The 17,430-nt window shown below is 39.2% G+C and overlaps 1 long non-coding RNA gene across 1 annotated transcript; it reads right to left on the reverse strand.

The window, feature by feature from the left end:
• Positions 1-10,005: 10,005 nt before the first annotated feature.
• Positions 10,006-12,509, reverse strand: LOC133221327 (uncharacterized). Its single transcript, XR_009727971.1, has 2 exons — positions 12,079-12,509; positions 10,006-10,391 (listed from the first exon to the last, which is right to left on the reverse strand). It is a non-coding gene; the product is annotated as an uncharacterized LOC133221327 (long non-coding RNA).
• Positions 12,510-17,430: the final 4,921 nt, after the last annotated feature.

A 17,430-nucleotide genomic window follows, 5' to 3' on the forward strand; every position in this document is an offset into this window, starting at 1 on the left:
CCAGTGAGGTAAATAATTATCACCCTTCTTTCACAGATGAGTAAATAAAGATAATAAATAAACAGCTGGTCTGAAGCCACAGAGAGAATTCAGTAGTTCCAGAAACAGAATACCAGTTTCCATGTTTACATATTCCCTTTTAAGAGTCCCTATCCCACTCTACTTTGTAGTTCAGACTACAGATTAGTCTCTTACTTCTTCCAGTTAGCACTCTTAGCTCAGATGTACAGAAAAACCCCACAAGGGAATAGAATAATGTGTGTACTGTAGTGTATACTACAACATAGAGATACCTGAGCTTGATCCAGAGCAAGCAACAGGACAAGCACATCAGCACAGAGTAATTTATTAGTAGAATTGAGGAAAGACTCAAAAAATTGCTCCTGCAGAGATCAGTTTTTAGGCAATGACAGCATCACCAATCTCATTTGCAACACAAGCATCTTCCCACTACTGTTTACTACTGGCACTACTTCATGAGGAGTTTGACACTTAGCTCAATGATGAAATTCCAGCCAGAAAAAACTATAGCAGTACGTAGCCTGACAGACAAGCGTTCATGTTACTTAACTACATCAACATGAACCAGAAGCTCAGCACTGACTTCAGATGGACCACTGATCAATCTATTTGAAAACAGAAGCAATGTGAGCACAGAAGAACCACTCACTGAGCTGAAATATTGGGGACATGGGTCTGCACTGTGGACTACTGCATAGGAACGGAAATCTTAGTCATATTTCTGTAGAGATAAAACAGAAAACTTTGTATTCCAGATTATTAAAGAACAGCAGAACAGAAGGTCACATAAAAATGATGATAGAGAAAAAGTACGACTCTCGGCAGCAAATCATGGCCAAGCAGAAAGAGAAAGAGTCTGATTACTTAAAATATGTATCAGTAAAATATGAACAGTCAAAAAAAGCTTGGTGGAACCAAAAGAGACCTACTGATAAGGGCGGCTACACAATATAATGTGCGGCATATTGAAATGGAAATGAAGCTATATCATCTTTGAAAAGAAAATCTGGATTGAGGACACTACACTTGAGAATGTGAAGAAGTTCAATCTTTTCTTTCACAGGGAGGCAGAAAGTCAGCTTCTTTCTACTTCATTCATATAAATGCAAAATTAAGAAAAATCCTAGTCATCTCCTTCCGCATTCCATACCTCTCTTATAATGGACACTTGAAATAAGAATTAACATGTAAAAGCAGGAAAATGTAATTTCTGTATTCAAAAATGTAATGTTTTAAAGTATTAAATTTCAAATTGTTTTATAGTTAATGCATTTTAAGACTGTTACTTTCTAAAAGATTTCCTTAAATTTGGCATCTTTCCAAGAAGTTTTTTGTATTTACTACTTCATTCCTGTAGAAAAATGTTTAGGAATTTAAGAATGACATAACACCTCAATCCATTTGTAGGTACCCATTTGAAAGTCCGTATACAGCTCATTTACACAAAACAAAATCTTTAAGACTGAGCTGACAGTTCAAAGCAATGAAACTTTGTTTTTTTTTTTATTTAATAAACTTGATTCTGCAATGGATAAATTTCTAAGAATCCAGATGTGGTCTATAGGCATATGCCAAGTGAAGATGAGAAGATACTGATGCCCTTTTGGGGGGGTTGTTGTACCACCTTTGCAAAAATGCAGTACTGCACTGAATTGAGTTTAGGTGTTTGATTAGCGAGCTTGGCATGCAGGAATAGCTGTTGGAGGCAGGGCAAAGGAATTGCAAGGAAACAGGTCTGTCAGAATTATTAAAGCAAAAATTAAAGAAAATCCCAAAGCACACTGATATGTGGTAACAAAACGTTCACAGAAGTCAACCATGTAGCCACTCTCTCAAAAATTATGTCATTTTAGTGATCCACTGCACACCTAAAGAATATCATGATGTGTATATGTATGGACAATATTGCTCTGCAAATTTGCATATACCATCCTTAATATTTCACCACCTCTGTGCGTGGTCTGAGGTTATATTTTTTTATTAAATCACTCATTTTACAACATATTCCAAGACCTTGAAAACATTTTCAGCAGACAACCACTGAAATATCTGGTAATTTGGTAACATTAATATACCCATATTTCTACTATAAGAATAAAAATTCAGAACACATGCACGTTTAGAAGTAACTCTTCCAGATGACAGTTTAAAGAGTTTGCCAGACATAGTTAAGGGGCACTGATAAATTAACATGAAAATAACTGTCTATGACACAGTATGTTTTCTGTTTAGGGGATTAACAGGCAGCTCCAGCCTATTAGTGTTCCCAGTGCTATATACAAATCAAATCAACACTAAAAATACAGCTTCTGTAATTTTAACTTCAACTCCCAGATAAACAAGACTCATTTAACATGACAGCTACAAGCATTCATGAGAAAGTAAGTCCTCTAAGCAGTCACATACCAGAAGCCATATGCAGAGACACGTATCAGCAGCAGATAAAAATCTCACAACACTGAACTCAATTACCCCAAGATACAATTCTGTTCCATTTTGCAGCACAGAAGAACCACTATTCATAGAAGTATGTTTCTCACATGTTAAAATCAGGTACGTGACTTAGTTTGGTCCCAAGTGTAGTCACAAAGAGGAGCATTTGGGAAAATCCATTGGGGCTGTACACACTACCTAGGAAAAAAACTTGGAAGAAGAGGAAATTGTGCTTGAAAACATCACTCCCTCACCACAAACATGTAAAATGCATAAAAAATAAAGCAAAAATCTATTACAGTCTGTGGCTTATCACGTTCCAACACATTCTTTTGGTCACTGCATTCTTGTTTTAGTGCTAGTTTTCATAATATTGTTAAACTGAATTTAACTTTTTAAAGACCCAAGCCTTTGAGGTGTTAAGCATAGTCTGCTAAACACTTGAAAAGACAGCTCCTCAGGGTGGAGAAACTTAATGCCAAAGAAAGCAGTCAGCTTTTTGCAGAATTCAGCTCCTGCAAGTTGTCAAAGAAAGGGCAGTCTCTGAAGACAATGGATAGGGCAAGCAGTTTTTAGCATGCCATTAATCCAAAGAAAAGTTCTAAACAAATGTACAATCAGATTAGGTTGTCTCTCCGAAAACAATACTTTGCATGTCATGGTATTCCTTCAGTACAGTTTTGATTTGGCTAGAACATTACTTTGAGTTTTCTTTAGCAGACCTTCTTTGAAAGGTGGGAATTTCTAAAGCACAGACTTCAGTTGTGAGTCATTACTATTGTTTCCTTTAAGTTTTCTCACCAGTTCATCCTGCATCACTTCCCTTGTTCTCATGAATGAACAACAGTAATGGAAACTTCACCATTGGTAAGAAAGAGTGAGAAAACTATTCTGACAGTTTTTCAAATGCCCTGTCAACACAAAGTTAGCATTAGGACTCTAAATAGGAATTAAGAAATTTGTTTCCTTGTTTAGTACAAACTTATTTAAACTTGCAGCCATGAGACTTCTTAACAGCAAATAAAAAACACCCATCTTGTGCAACACTGGTTTATGATCCATTACAGCAAAAAGGAAATGGAATATGATTTTAATCTTAAAATAATACGCCATTTGTGTAAAGTCAATGCATCATCAAGGCTTCCTTTCCCCATAGCATCTCTGTATTTCAGCAGAAGGAGGAAAAAACCCAACAATGTCCTTACATACCATGAAATCTTACCTCACCACAAGATTAATGGGCACTAGTCTGTATATATATTAAAAGGTCACTCACCCCCATCTGTTGTGCAATAACCAGGCACACTGGGATAAGTGAGGGAGACTGAAAAGCTTAGTTTCCCCCCTGCAATTTTTGTGCTGTGGGCCCTTCTTGCATTCTGCCTGTGGAATTCCCTTTAATACCAGTGAAATTTCTGAGCACAACACAAGTGCAGTACCATTACATTAGGCTCTGTCAAGTGCTGTTTTCCCACAGTATATTCCTCCAGCTATTGGGTCCCTCTTAATGTTGGGTCTGCAGGTTAAAAAAAGAACAAGCAAGCAAAACAACTCAAAACCCCAAACTCCCACCAAACAGAAAAAAATCCATGAAAATAAGGCGAACGGTCAAACATTCCAAACGTGCAATCTTTAACAGGTTGCCGCCTAGACACAGTGTTATTCTGATGCCAAGACCTTTCAAATTGCCCTTTCAGGAAGGAGCACGATGATACAAAATCTGACTAGATAGATACCTCAAGCAATATGTTTAACCATTTATGGTCCTCAAAGACAACTGACCACAGACATTGCTAACACTTCTCTGCTTTTACAATTATATACACACTTTTTAAGAAACAGGCTTGTGAGAAAATTATCTTCCTTCTCATTTGTTGTGCTTTTTTCATGAAATTGTCTGAAAAACCTGCTTTCCCTCAAAGTTAAAATCTTGATTTTACAGTTCAGACAAAAGCCCACAGCTCAGACAAAAGCCCACAGTTCTATATGTAACATTGCCACCTAGTGACATACAAGAGTGTTTTTTGCTAATAAACTATCGTCAGTAACTTTTTTTCCCCTAATGAAATGTAGTTCAGCATCTTAGTTTAGTGTTAAGAAAGGATTATTAGAATCATTAATGTAGTTTAATAAGAAAGAAAATTTTGTTATTTGATATTTCACACTGGGTGTTTGCATTTCCATGATTAGCTCTTCAGAACCCTGATTGGTACCTTTTAATACTGCTAACTAAAAAAACCTTTATAACAATAGAAAGTGGAAGCTAGAATTTGCTCTTTTGGAGCTACATCATGCAGGACTGTTTGTGTGGTTGCAGTCTTTGCTGTTAGTGCTCAGAATGGTCATATGTATTTTCACTTGCTTTACATTTAAAATTGAACCATCTCTTGATGCATGTCTTACATGCCATCACCTTAATCAAAACCAGGTGCCTCAAACTATAAAAATAAGACCCGAGAGCCAGACTTCAGCCAAAACCAAACAGGCTTGTGCTGAGGATCAGTGACATACACCCACTGCTCAGTTACAGCCTTCCCAGGGGCAGAAGTTCATCCCAGCAGCTCAGGTGAGCCAAAATGCCATAGGCTCACCTCACTGAGCGCTGCAAATCCCCTGCAGCAGGACCAAGCAGCAGGAGCTGTTCCAACAGTCTCTCGCTAAAGCAGTAGGAGCTCTAGAGTCAAAGTCAAACCCCAACCTGACAGTAACCCTGGTATGCTCCCTCCCTTCAGCTTTACAAGCCCTGTAGTGTGTACGCCAGCCTTCCCAGCCTTGGGGAGGTTTCACGGCACTGCCTCTGGCCACTCACAATGCAGGTTTACAGCTAATAGTCCCACAAATACAGGACATTTCCAAAGGAGCTGTCATAGTTTACACAAACTAATCAGTTGACAGGGTTACTGTTAGCTGTTTCTTAATGTACTATATGAGCCAAACAATCTTTGAAATACTGACCTTGCCAGAAGCTACTTTGTAGCTTGTACTGTAGCATGTGCTGGCAGGGTGGGATGCCCCATCTAGGTTGGTTTTAGGCTTTGGACCCAGCCACTAAACATGACCATTTGGTTAACTTCTTGCAGTTTGGGAGATGAACGAATGAAGTCCAAATGAAAGAAATGGAAACCTAACAATGCTAGCCTTGCAAGAAAGTAATACTGAGCACCACAAACTGCTAAGTGCAGTGTTAGGGGGATATTAACTGATCCTCTGTGCATGACTAAAAGAGTAGTTGTACTTTATTCATTCAGAGAAAAACTGCATTTTATCAGTAAGCTCTTTTCTTCCCCACCACTTAGTTGCTGCTACAGAGGCATTAGCTCTTGAGACAGGCTGTAAGAGGTGGAGAAAGTGTGTAAGATATTCCTGCAAGTCTCCTACCTTTACACAAAGTCATTCCCTGTCATATCTGATCTGGGCATTTTCAATATGCAGCACTTTGAAAGTGGTTTATGAACACTATTGATCCCTATTTAGAGCAAATCTAGTCTTCGTTCTTCCTTTGTTTTTGATCAAAAAGACTTTCCTAGTGCTTGTGCATGAGGCAAAAAGAACACAACATTCTGGAACAGGTACAAAAAAACCCAATAAATGTACTCCTCCCTTTTTCTTTCACATATACGTAGAAGATCATATTTTCTTATACCAGTTATTTTGATCCTTTTTATTTGTGGTAGCTAAAGGGTAGGGGGAGGATAAAAATAGTGGCTCATTTCTAATACAGTGAGAACTGGCAAGGTAGCAGTTACCATTTTGTGCTCAATCCTTTCTGTTGTTTTTAATCAGGACTGCTTTGAGACTCATGTTGCTGCAGCACTAACAACTGACTTGTATCTTGTCTCCTTGGGAAGCAGCTGTTCCCACTTAGCAGTGGGAGATGCTCAGAATACAGACATTTACCTTAAAGAAAGGGGTCAGTGCGGTTATCTGTATAGAAATACCACCCCACTTCAAAGGGCAGCTATTCCTGCTCTAGTGCCCAAATATTTAAGAAAGATGTTTCTTTGTTTTCTACAAGAAACTTTTAACAGTTAACAAATACACTGAAAATTGCCTTAAATATGTTCACAACAACAGCAGAGCATTAGAAAGAATATGATCTTGTCCTGCTCTATAGCAGCCCCTACCCCTACAATCTGAATTTGAAAAATTTTACTTTATATTTGCAATGCATTGTGTTTCAAAGTACTTATGAGATAATTAACCATTGCTCCTAAATATATTTCAAAACTGTACCATATTTTTATCACCTGCAACTTCATCTTTTGTCCATTAAAGGTCTCTAAAGGAAGTAATAATAATATCCCAAAGTCCTGACTCCACTGTGAACTTTAACTGTAAGGATTCTTATATTTGCAACAGATAACTAGTCAAATCCCAGGGGTAAACTAAACATTACTATTGTAAACGTCGCCAGACATTTAGTGTCTGGAGAAGGCAAATGCAAGGATGTAATTTATATACACATGTACATAATTTTAACTCTTTACCGTATTATATATAAATATGTAAAATATTCAAAAAGACAACACGTTAAAATTAAGCCCACTACTGCTTAATACAAAACACATTGAAAAATCGTTCATTAAACTCTCAAGTCTGATGGGTAACAAGGTGCACAATAGCATTATACATCTAAATTTAAAGTTTTTTATATCCTGCTGCGAAAAAGTACACTTTTCAAGATCAGTTTTTTTTTGTAAAGTGAAAGCCTGACATCTGCTGGTAATTACACAAAGTGTATAATGTTGAACCACATTGTCTTCAGTTTAGGTTTTCAACTAAGACACTTTAGAATATATAAATTATTCAAATAAAACTTATCTAAATTATTACAATAGCGAGGTTTCAAAACAGAACTGCACCAACACTGCTTTCACTTGTTACATGCAAGATAGCAAGTTTCTTAGGATTTCCTACAAAATTTTTCTGCTGGAATGATCAAATCCAGTCCTCAGAAAAACAGTTTTCTGCCAACATGACTTTTATTCACCTTATTTTTACTAAATTAGGAGAAGCAATTCTAGTGCTATTGTATTTCACATGCCCTTTTGTTTAGATTGAACATTTTTAAGAAAGCTATTTCTACACTGTTCTGAAATATTTCAGTCATTCCACCAAAAAATACCATTGCTAACTGAAAAAAAAGGACTGCAGGAATGCCCATTAAAATACCCATCTGTAACAAAGGCTTCAACAGATGTCTTCATTTAAGATAACCCCTTAGGAGCCAGCAAGGACATGAGAGAAAATAAAGGATATTGCACTAACAAAAGCAGCAAAAGGGGACTGCCCCAAAATTGATAAACAGGAGGCTTTCAGTTTTTCATCCTTTCATGAGTGGAACAGTTCTTTTAAAAAGACTTGAGGACTTAAAAACAGAAATAAGTAGGACTCAGTTTCACAACATCTTAGCGCCCATGATTTTATGAAGCAAATGTGTAAAACAACATCTTGGTAAAACAACTCAGAAACTTATTTTGTGTGTGAAGAGGTCAGCATATCAGAATGAAAATGATCCTGCTGTAACAGAACCAGAAAATAGGAGAGAAAGAAAGAATATACAAGGGAAATGCAAAATTGTAAAACATTTTATGAATTCTTTAATATGGAGGTAGTAAGTAAAATGCTTTCTCTGAGCAAGTTTAAAGAGGAGGGGGACAGAAGAACCCTCAGAACTTCCAAAGTTAACAACTGACCCTTACTGAAAGCCCAATTGTATATCAAATAGGAGAGCTTCTTCAGCCACAGAAAGCAACCCTTCATTCCAAATACAAATAAAATTTTATTTGACAAGATTTTCTGTTGCCCTGTAGAAACATCACCATGGATCCAATGAAATAGAGAGAAAAAGTAAAAGCTGGTGTCTCCACCAATTTTTATCTTCTCATTTTACATCTCCACCAACAAACCAATAAAACAGAATTAAAATCTTGCAGAACAGCTTTTGGATCCCCATATCCTTGTGTGCAGTTCTGATGGTTTGCAATGTAAAAGCTATAGTTTGCTACAATACTGCCAAAAAGAGAGCATAAAAGAGTTACCTTGAACTTAACTATAGATGTACATTGGTATTCTGAATGCAAACTTTACAATTCTTTTTGAAAGAGGGAAACTATTAAAACAAAACAAAAAAGTGGGAGGAAAAATGAAGACAGAATTTAAAGTCAGACCCAGCAAAATTCTTGACTTGCTGGTTCCAGGAAAATAAATAGTTTACACCTCTGATAGCCTCTCAAGTGCAAAAGTGTTAAACTGAAGTTGCGCCCAACAGAACTGAGCAGACGCATCTCAGTATTTGATACTGGTTTCTCAGACACATAAGCAACCCTGAAAACAAGTTGCTGAAATTGCTCGTGTTGACCAGTTTTTGAAGGATTACACTAAATTATAGACACTCATATACACCATACCTAGTTACTGGGTCTCCCTGAAAGGATACCATTAGTAAAATACAAACAGAAATTCCACATTGTTTGTTTTCTTTAATATTAAAAAATCTGAAATTTTATAGTACCTGAACCATTGTTCCTCCTGATGGGATAGGGACAGCATTAAAAAAGGAGACATGACTAACAAACTCATGACATTATATCAAGTACCTAGGAGAAAAAACAGGCATACCTACCTGAAGACACCCACTGACTTTGATGAATATTGATGTTTTCTTACTAGGAATTATTTTTGCCTTTGAAGGGAGGGAGACCTCATTTTCAGGCAGTCAGCAGCTGCTTTTCAAATTTCCAGTTGCTAACTTATAAAAACAGGAGACAGGGGAGAATAATAGTGCTAACTATTCACCAAGCTGAAGACAACATCTACACAATCTTATGTCACAAAAAAAAAAAACAAAAAACAAAAACAACAACGAAAACAAAACAAAACCCCAAAACCAAACCATTAAATTTTTATATCAATATCCTTTTAGAAGACTTAGGTATTTGTAAGGATTAATCCCATCCATTTTAAGAAAACAAAAAATGTTAAATCTGCAAACTCTTTACCTTGGAGACTTCAGAAGTAGTATATCTTAATGCTATTCTGGAACAACGTGGTAGGGAGTTGCTTTGCCAGTTTTTCTACTTATTTGTTATGCTTTTTAAAAAGTGGAAAAAAAAGTTAGGTTGTTTATGTAACAAGGAACTACATTAAAAATCAGCTTCTTGAGATGCAAAAAAATATGGAAACCCACAAATACTTACCCTATATCTGGGTCAAAGATGTTACTTTGAACTTTAAGTGCCAGCAAATTCTTGAAGCAGCAGAATTTTGCTTTTAGACCTTCCAACCAAGCTTATGAGACACATTTCACTTTCTCACAAAATTAACTTTACACCCTGTCATAGAGCTGTTCTCCAAATACAGAATGATTATGAACTCTATCACAGAGACAAGTTCCCTTCTATATAGGAAGATTTTTTTTTCCTCTTTTCTTTTTTCCCTTCTCCTTGTGACAGAAAGATGGCAACTCTAGATGCCAGAGCATGAAAGAACCATTGAGATTTCTGTGCGTTTTCCAAGACACAGCACTGTTTCACTTGGAGCTGTTCAGAATTCTTTTCTCATCCACATTCTTCAATTTTAGCAATTATAAGCAATGCATTTCACAACTACAAGTAGTACAAAATATTTACTGACTTTATCTCTGTGAATTTCTGCCTGTACTGAACCAATGTTTTCAGTGATGTGTACTAAATTACATGTAACAAATTGTGCAACCACTTACAGCTTGAGAGCACAAAGTTCGTTTTAAATATAATTATTGGCAAAAAAGCACTTGAACATCATTAGAAAGTAGTATTTTTAATGCTTCCTACTCAGTCCAGGATTATTACAGCATCAAGTCGTTCTGATGAAATCCAGCTTCAGAACTATGCTTAAGAATATGCAGATACAATTGCTCATGTTCTTATACTGCATGGATTTTTGCAAAGAGAAACCTAGAGGGAAAATTACTGAATTAAATGCAAAAGAAACCTGCATTAACTGTGAAGAATACAAATACCACATAATCCTAGTAATGTTAAATCCACATCTTGTCATTAAGAATCACAAGGGCTATAAGAATAGCCAGAGTCACCTTTAAGTCCTTTATTTAATCAGTTGCTCAAGACATTAGTACCTAGATTTTTAGAAATATTAATTTGATACAGTGGGGGAAAAATTATAAGTAAATATTCAGTTACTAGTACCTCATAAAGCATTTTTTGTTATTCATCTTACACTCTGCTTTTACACGGGTACACAGTTAAAAAAAAATCTAGGCAGCAATAAACCCAAGCATAATAAAAGCATCCTAGGGGTCATCCCTTCATCTGTTACTTTCCCCTAGTTAACCCAAATCAAAACCAAAACAAAACAAAACCCAACAACAATCACAACAAAAAAGAATACTTTGGTTAGAGATTTCTTTTAACTTTTCTCAGTGCCTAGAACTATTGCTACAGCTCTGTGCTCCTAAGACTATATTTAGCAACTGACGCTGTATCCCTAAGGGTTTGAAAGGACCTTAAGATCATCTAGTTCCAACCCCCCTGCCGTGGCCAGGGACACCTCACCCTAAACCATATTACCCAAGGCTCTGTCCAACCTGGCCTTGAGCACCACCAGGGATGGAGCATTCACAACTTCTCTGGGCAGCCCATTCCAGTGCCTCACCATCCTCACAGTAAAGAGCTTCTTCCTTATATCCAATCTAAACTTCCCCTGTTTAAGTTTTAAGGCATTACCCCTTGTCCTACCACTACAGTCCCTAATGAAGAGTCCATCCCCAGCATCCTTGTAGGTCCCCTTCAGATACTGGAAGGCTGCTATGAGGTCTCCACGCAGCCTTCTCCAGGCTGAACAGCCCCAACTTTCTCAGCCTATCCTCATACAGGAGCTGCTCTAGTCCCCTGATCATCCTTGTGGCCCTCCTCTGGACTTGTTCCAACAGTTCCATATCCTTTTTATATTGAGGACACCAGAACTGCACACAATACTCCAAGTGAGGTCTCACAAGAGCAGAGTAGAGGGGCAGGATCACCTCCTTTGACCTGCTGGTCACACTCCTTTTGATGCAGCCCAGTATACGGTGGGCTTTCTGGGCTGCAGGAGGTGCTCCAGTCCCCTGATCATCCTCATGGCCCTCCTCTGGACTTGTTCCAACAGTTTCATGTCCTTTTTATGCTGAGGACACCAGAACTGCACACAATAGTCCAGGTGAGGTCTCACAAGAGCAGGGTACAGGGGCAGGATCACTTCCTTCAACTTACTGGTCACGCTCCTTTTGATGTAGCCCAGGATACGGTTGGCTTTCTGGGCTGCAAGTGCATACTGCTGGCTCATGTTAAGTTCCGGGGAGTTAACGGATCTATTGCCTAAGTTTTGGCAACCAAGCCATCAAAAGTTTGGGACCATACTTTAGTTTTGGGAACTGCTCTCTCACCCTTTCTACAGCCTGTAAATTTTAACACCACTTGGTGGATTATCTCATACACTCAGGTCAACTGAAATAGTTCCACTTATATTGATATGATTACATAAATGCCAGTCTGCAGCTACTAAAGCTTTTCTACCTCAGCCCCCAAGCACATAACCTAGCAGCTGCCCCATTATCATGATGAAGAGAACGGTACTTCAACCCACCTTCCATTGCTCTGCTCTCCCTCCCAGGGTGGAAAGGGGCTGCTAATGACCACATCCATGCAACACAGGTAGGGAATGCTGACATCATCAGAACCCCCAAGAGAAATACAATATTTGGGTACACTCGCTAAGGTCCCAACCCCATCTATACCATCACCTTTCCAGTGATAAGATTTATCAGCTATAAATCATCCCAGAGAACAGTTTATGCCACTGTCTATTTCCAGCAACTGTTCTGTATCTTCCTAGAAAATCTGTGTCAAGCTTAAAAATTGTGGGTTTGTTGATGGAAGAGGGGGAAGATTCAGACTAAATATTCAAATGCAAATATTTTATGGAAACAGATTCTACTCCCACTTCCAGTAGATGTTACTGTACAAGGGAAGAAAAATAAGTGTTACATAATATGCATTTCAAGACCTAAAACTCAGGTACTCTTAGATGCACAGTCCCATAAGCTGTATTTTGTAAAAACCCACCAATATCTCATTCTACACTTCAAGACAGGGGTGAAGGTGCAGCCTCCATTGTAAAAAAAAACCACTTCCAGGGTACACCAGCTCTGACGTTTCTAGAGTCAGATAGGTAGGGAGAATAATTTAATACTATTTACTGACTACTTTTGCTTGAATTTCCAAACAATTACAACTTTTTACACTGAGCGTAATCTCTAGACTTCATTAACTAATACTTCCTATTCTATCAGCTATGCTATTAATGAGACTAGTGAATAGCATGAGAGCAAGGAAAAAATAGAAGAAAAACCAAAACCAAACCAACAGCCTCACCTCTAAAATATGAAACCAAAGTCTTCCAGTCTGATATACAAAACTACTATATATATTTTCTACAGCTCACTATCAAATGCCCTATTTCAATTAAAATATCTTTATACAGTCTTTACTGTTTCCAGGGGTGCTCCTTTGATTAATTCTTCAAAGCTGTTTTGCAAGTCCTGGTGAGATACTCCATTTAGGAGTGAAACTTCACAATACAGAGGGGTGACAATGAGGCAAAGTTCACTGCTCATGTGGAAGTGGATGAGAGCTTGTGAAATGAGATAGTTCTCACAGTAAGCTCAGATAATACATTTGATTAGATGTATAATTCTAGAGAACTATGACAGCTTGAAATTGTACAAGTCACTTTACTTTTTAGTCCTAACATTTGTAAATGTAAAACACTCCAATCCTTAAAAAGGGGAGCGCTAGCATTGGCTGTTGTTCCATTTGTAGCTGCATTGTAGGTGCCAGTGCTCCTCCCTGTTTCTTACTATGCTGATTCCTAAAGCAAAAAAAAAAAAAAAGGAGCAAGTAGCATTTAATGAGAAATGGGAGCTAGAATGGAAGGAAAGAAAAAGAGACTTTTTCTTTTTCTGACCCTCTCCTGTCAGAACTGGGAGAAAAAGAAAAATACTTTTTAGAAATAAAAGTAGAATAGATTAAAAAAAAAGAAGACCTAAGCAGCCACAGCCAATCAGTGTTACTTCGCAATCACAGGTAAATAGTTTTATCTCAATCTTCAATTACTACCTTATACAAAAAGAGCTCTTGTGCCTGCCTGTCTTGTCAGCCACTCACTACATCTAATGCAAACCATTCTTAAAGGCAAATACTTTTTACACTTAAACGAAACACTCATTTCTGGTCTTCCATAGCTGCATACAAAGCCAAATCTCTCTTGTAATAGCTTCTACCACCACTCTGAATCCTCTCCCGAGTATCAAGCCCAACTCATTCACCTCAGCATGAGTACCCAGGACCATAACAGTCACTTGGAAAAAAACAAACCAATAAAGCAAGAAAAAAACCCTGAGCAAAAAGGCAAAGTGAGTTAAAAACATTGAACCTGTTGTCCTAGCTGCAAAGCAGAAGCAAAACCCCACAGGCAGCATCTAAAGCCTAGCTCTGCAAGGTACTTCCTAATTAGGAAGTCCTAATTACCCCCTTGCCTACCAAGCACCTATGAAGGCAGGTGGGAGCAGCCTGTGATTAGTCACACAACACCCGAGGCAATTCTAGGGGCAGATGAGTCCTGATTTTGAAGTGGTCACTTGCAAAAGCACTTTTGGTGTGTCTTAAGGTAGACAACACCTTTGGAAATAAATATGTGTTTTCATAAAGGATTTGGAAACTGATGGATTACAACTGCAAGACACATGAGAATTGCTGTTAATAAAGTTAGGTGTAAAATAAAAACGTCTTCAAATGACAAAAATGTTTGCTCACTGTCATGGTCCTCTAGTGCTAGAAAGAGGTATGTTATCTCTAATGCATTTCTACCAGTTTTAAGATTTTAAAGGAGTGACAGCTATTTCCTCATAGTTAATGAGCTAGAGACCACTAACAAGCACAAGGGGGTACAGCTGTAAAGCAGCGCGTAGTTCAGGGTGACATTGGTGAGTGTCATTAGCACTGAGCTGATGGAGGGAAAGGGGTTAGAAGGTTAGGCATCACTTTTGACCGTATCTGAGTTTTGAAATAATCTACTCTTATTATTGTGAATCTTAATACTATTATGTATCTTGTTTGGCTCCACAGCTTGTAAGTCTGGATAATGTAGCTATACATTTTTGTTGGGTTTTTTTGTTTTCTGATTAGCTTATGCATAGAGGATTTGGAATTTAATTATTAGACAATGTTTGGAAAAAAAAATCATAAATCCAACTCTACTGGAGTTTGCAGTAAACAGAAAAGAGGAGAAAATTCTGACTGTCTTTCCGTGTAAAACAAAAGCAAATTAAGAATTGGTAATTAATAACAATTATTGGCAGATGAACTACATCAGAACTTGCAAAAAGGAATTATTACTGTGAGACGATAGTAAAGGGGGGAAAAAACACTAACAATGGAATGCCTGCTTTGTCTTTACCTATGCTTTGTCTCTTCAAGAGCATGAAGATTCATAATAACTGTCCCAGGGAAGTGGTGGAGGGCACCAGGAAAAGGTCCAGCCACAGTTAGGCTTGTTTAAGCTAAGTTTGGGAGGTTTTTATTTGTTTAATAAAAATATGCCTGTTGTGACTCTGTAATATTAGCATTCATCTGTGTGTGTAGAATGGGACTCTTCACTTTCAAGAGTATATGCCTGTTTGCTTGTTTGTTTGCTTGAGTGTTGGAATGGAAGGGTACAGGCTCTTTAGAGAGGCCTGGCAGAGGGGGAGGGTGAGTTGCTATTTATGTTAAGGATAGTCTGGAGAGTATGGAACTCTGTCTGGGGACAGGTGATCAGTTAACAGAGAGTTTGTGGGTCAGGGTTAAAGGGAAAACAGTTATGAGAGACATTACTGTGGGGAATCTGTTACAGACCGCCTGATCAAGAGGACTCTGGATGAAGCGCTCTATAGACAGATAGGAAAAGCCTCACACTCACAGGCCCTTGTTCTCATGGGGGACTTCAACCACCCTGACATCTGGTGGAGTGATGGTATGGCCTGGCACAAGCAATCCAGGAGGTTCCTCGGTTGTATGGAAGACAACTTCCTTCTGCAAGTAATGGAGGAGCCGACAAGGAGAGGTGCTATGCTTGACTTTGTGCCCACCAACAGGGAAGGGCTGGTTGGAAATGTGATGCTCCAGGGCAGCCTTGGATGCAGCGATCATGAGATGGTCGAATTTGAGATCCTCAGGACAGTGAGAAGAGCATGCAGCAAGCTCACCGCCCCGGACTTCAAGAGAGCAGAAGAGAGCAGACTTTGGCCTCTTCAGGAACCTGCTTAGTAAGGTTCCATGGGATATAGCCCTAGACGGCAGGGGGGCTCAAGACTCTTGGTTGATGTTCAAGGATCACTTTCTACAGGTTCAGGAGTGTTGCATCCCAACTAGAAGGAAGTGCAGCAGGAGGGCCAGGAGACCTCCTTGGATGGATAAGGAGCTGCTGAGGAAAGTTAGAAGGGAGAAAGAGGCTTATAAAAGGTGGAAGCAAGGACAGACAGCCTGGGAAGAATACAGGGATGTTGTCCAGGAAGCTCGGGACCAGGTTAGGAAAGCTAAGGCCCAGTTAGAATTAAACTTGGCTCGGGATGTTAAGGATAACAGGAAGGGATTCTGTAGGTACATTACAAATAAAAGACAGTCTAGGGACAACGTGGGCCTTCTCCAGAAGCTGTCAGAACTGGCTACCCTGGATTTGGAGAAGGATGAGGTTCTTAATGACTTTTTACCTCAGTCTTCACTGACAAATGCTCTGACTACACCACCCAAGTCTTGGAATGAGGATGCAGGGATTGTGAGAATGAAGACCTTGGGCCCACACTAGGAGAAGATCTGATTCGAGGCCATCTTAAGAACTTGAATGTATGGAAGTCCATGGGACCTGATGAAATCCATCCGCAGGTCCTGAAGGAGCTGGCAAATGAAGTTGCTAAGCCACTGTCCATTGTATTTGAAAAATCATGGCAGTCAGGTGAAGTTTCTGATGACTGGAAAAAGGGAAATATAACCCCCATTTTCAAGAAGGGGAAAATGGATGACCCAGGGAATTACAGACCAGTCAGTCTCACCTCCGTGCCTGGCAAAATCTTGGAGCAAATTCTCCTGGAAGGCATGCTAATGCACATGGAAAACAACAAGGTGCTTGGTGACACTGCACTAAGGGCAAATTCTGCCTGACCAATTTGGTGGCCTTCTATGATGGGGCTATGGAACTGATGGACAGGGGTAGAGCAGCTGATGTCATGTACCTGGACTTGTGCAAAGTGTTCGAAACTGTCCCACACAACAGCCTTGTCTCTGAATTGGAGAGACATCAATTTGATAGGTGGACCACCCAGTGGATAAAGAACTGGCTGGATGGTCACACGCAAAGAGTTGTGGTCAATGGCTCAATGTCCAGATGGAGACCAGTAATGAGTGGTGTCCCTCAGGTATCGGTGTTGGGACCAGTCTTGTTCAACGTCTTTGTCACTGACATGGACACTGGGATTGAGTGCGCCCTCAGCAAGTTTGCCGATGACACCAAGCTGTGTGGTTTGGATGATATGCTGGAGGGAAGGAATGCCATCCAGAGGGACCTTGACACGCTTGTGAGGTGGGCTGATGTCAACCTTATGAAGTTTAACCATGACAAGTGCAAGGTCCTACACCTGGGTCGGAGCAATCCCAGGCACAGCTACAGGTTGGGCAGAGAAGAGATTCAGAGCAGCCCTGCAGAGAAGGACTTGGGGGTGTTGGTCAATGAGAAACTGAACATGAGCCGGCTTCAGTGTGCACTTGCAGCCCAGAAAGCCAACCGTATCCTGGGCTACATCAAAGGGAGCGTGACCAGCAGGTCGAAGGAGGTGATCCTGCCCCTCTACTCTGCTCTCGTGAGACCTCACTTGGAGTATTGTGTGCAGTTCTGGTGTCCTCAACA

This window comes from Neopsephotus bourkii, unplaced genomic scaffold (assembly GCF_033783945.1).
Source record: "Neopsephotus bourkii isolate Nb327-2 ecotype Australia unplaced genomic scaffold, CSIRO-AGI_Nbou_v1 NB_168, whole genome shotgun sequence".
In the NCBI taxonomy this organism is placed as follows: Eukaryota; Metazoa; Chordata; class Aves; order Psittaciformes; family Psittacidae; genus Neopsephotus; species Neopsephotus bourkii.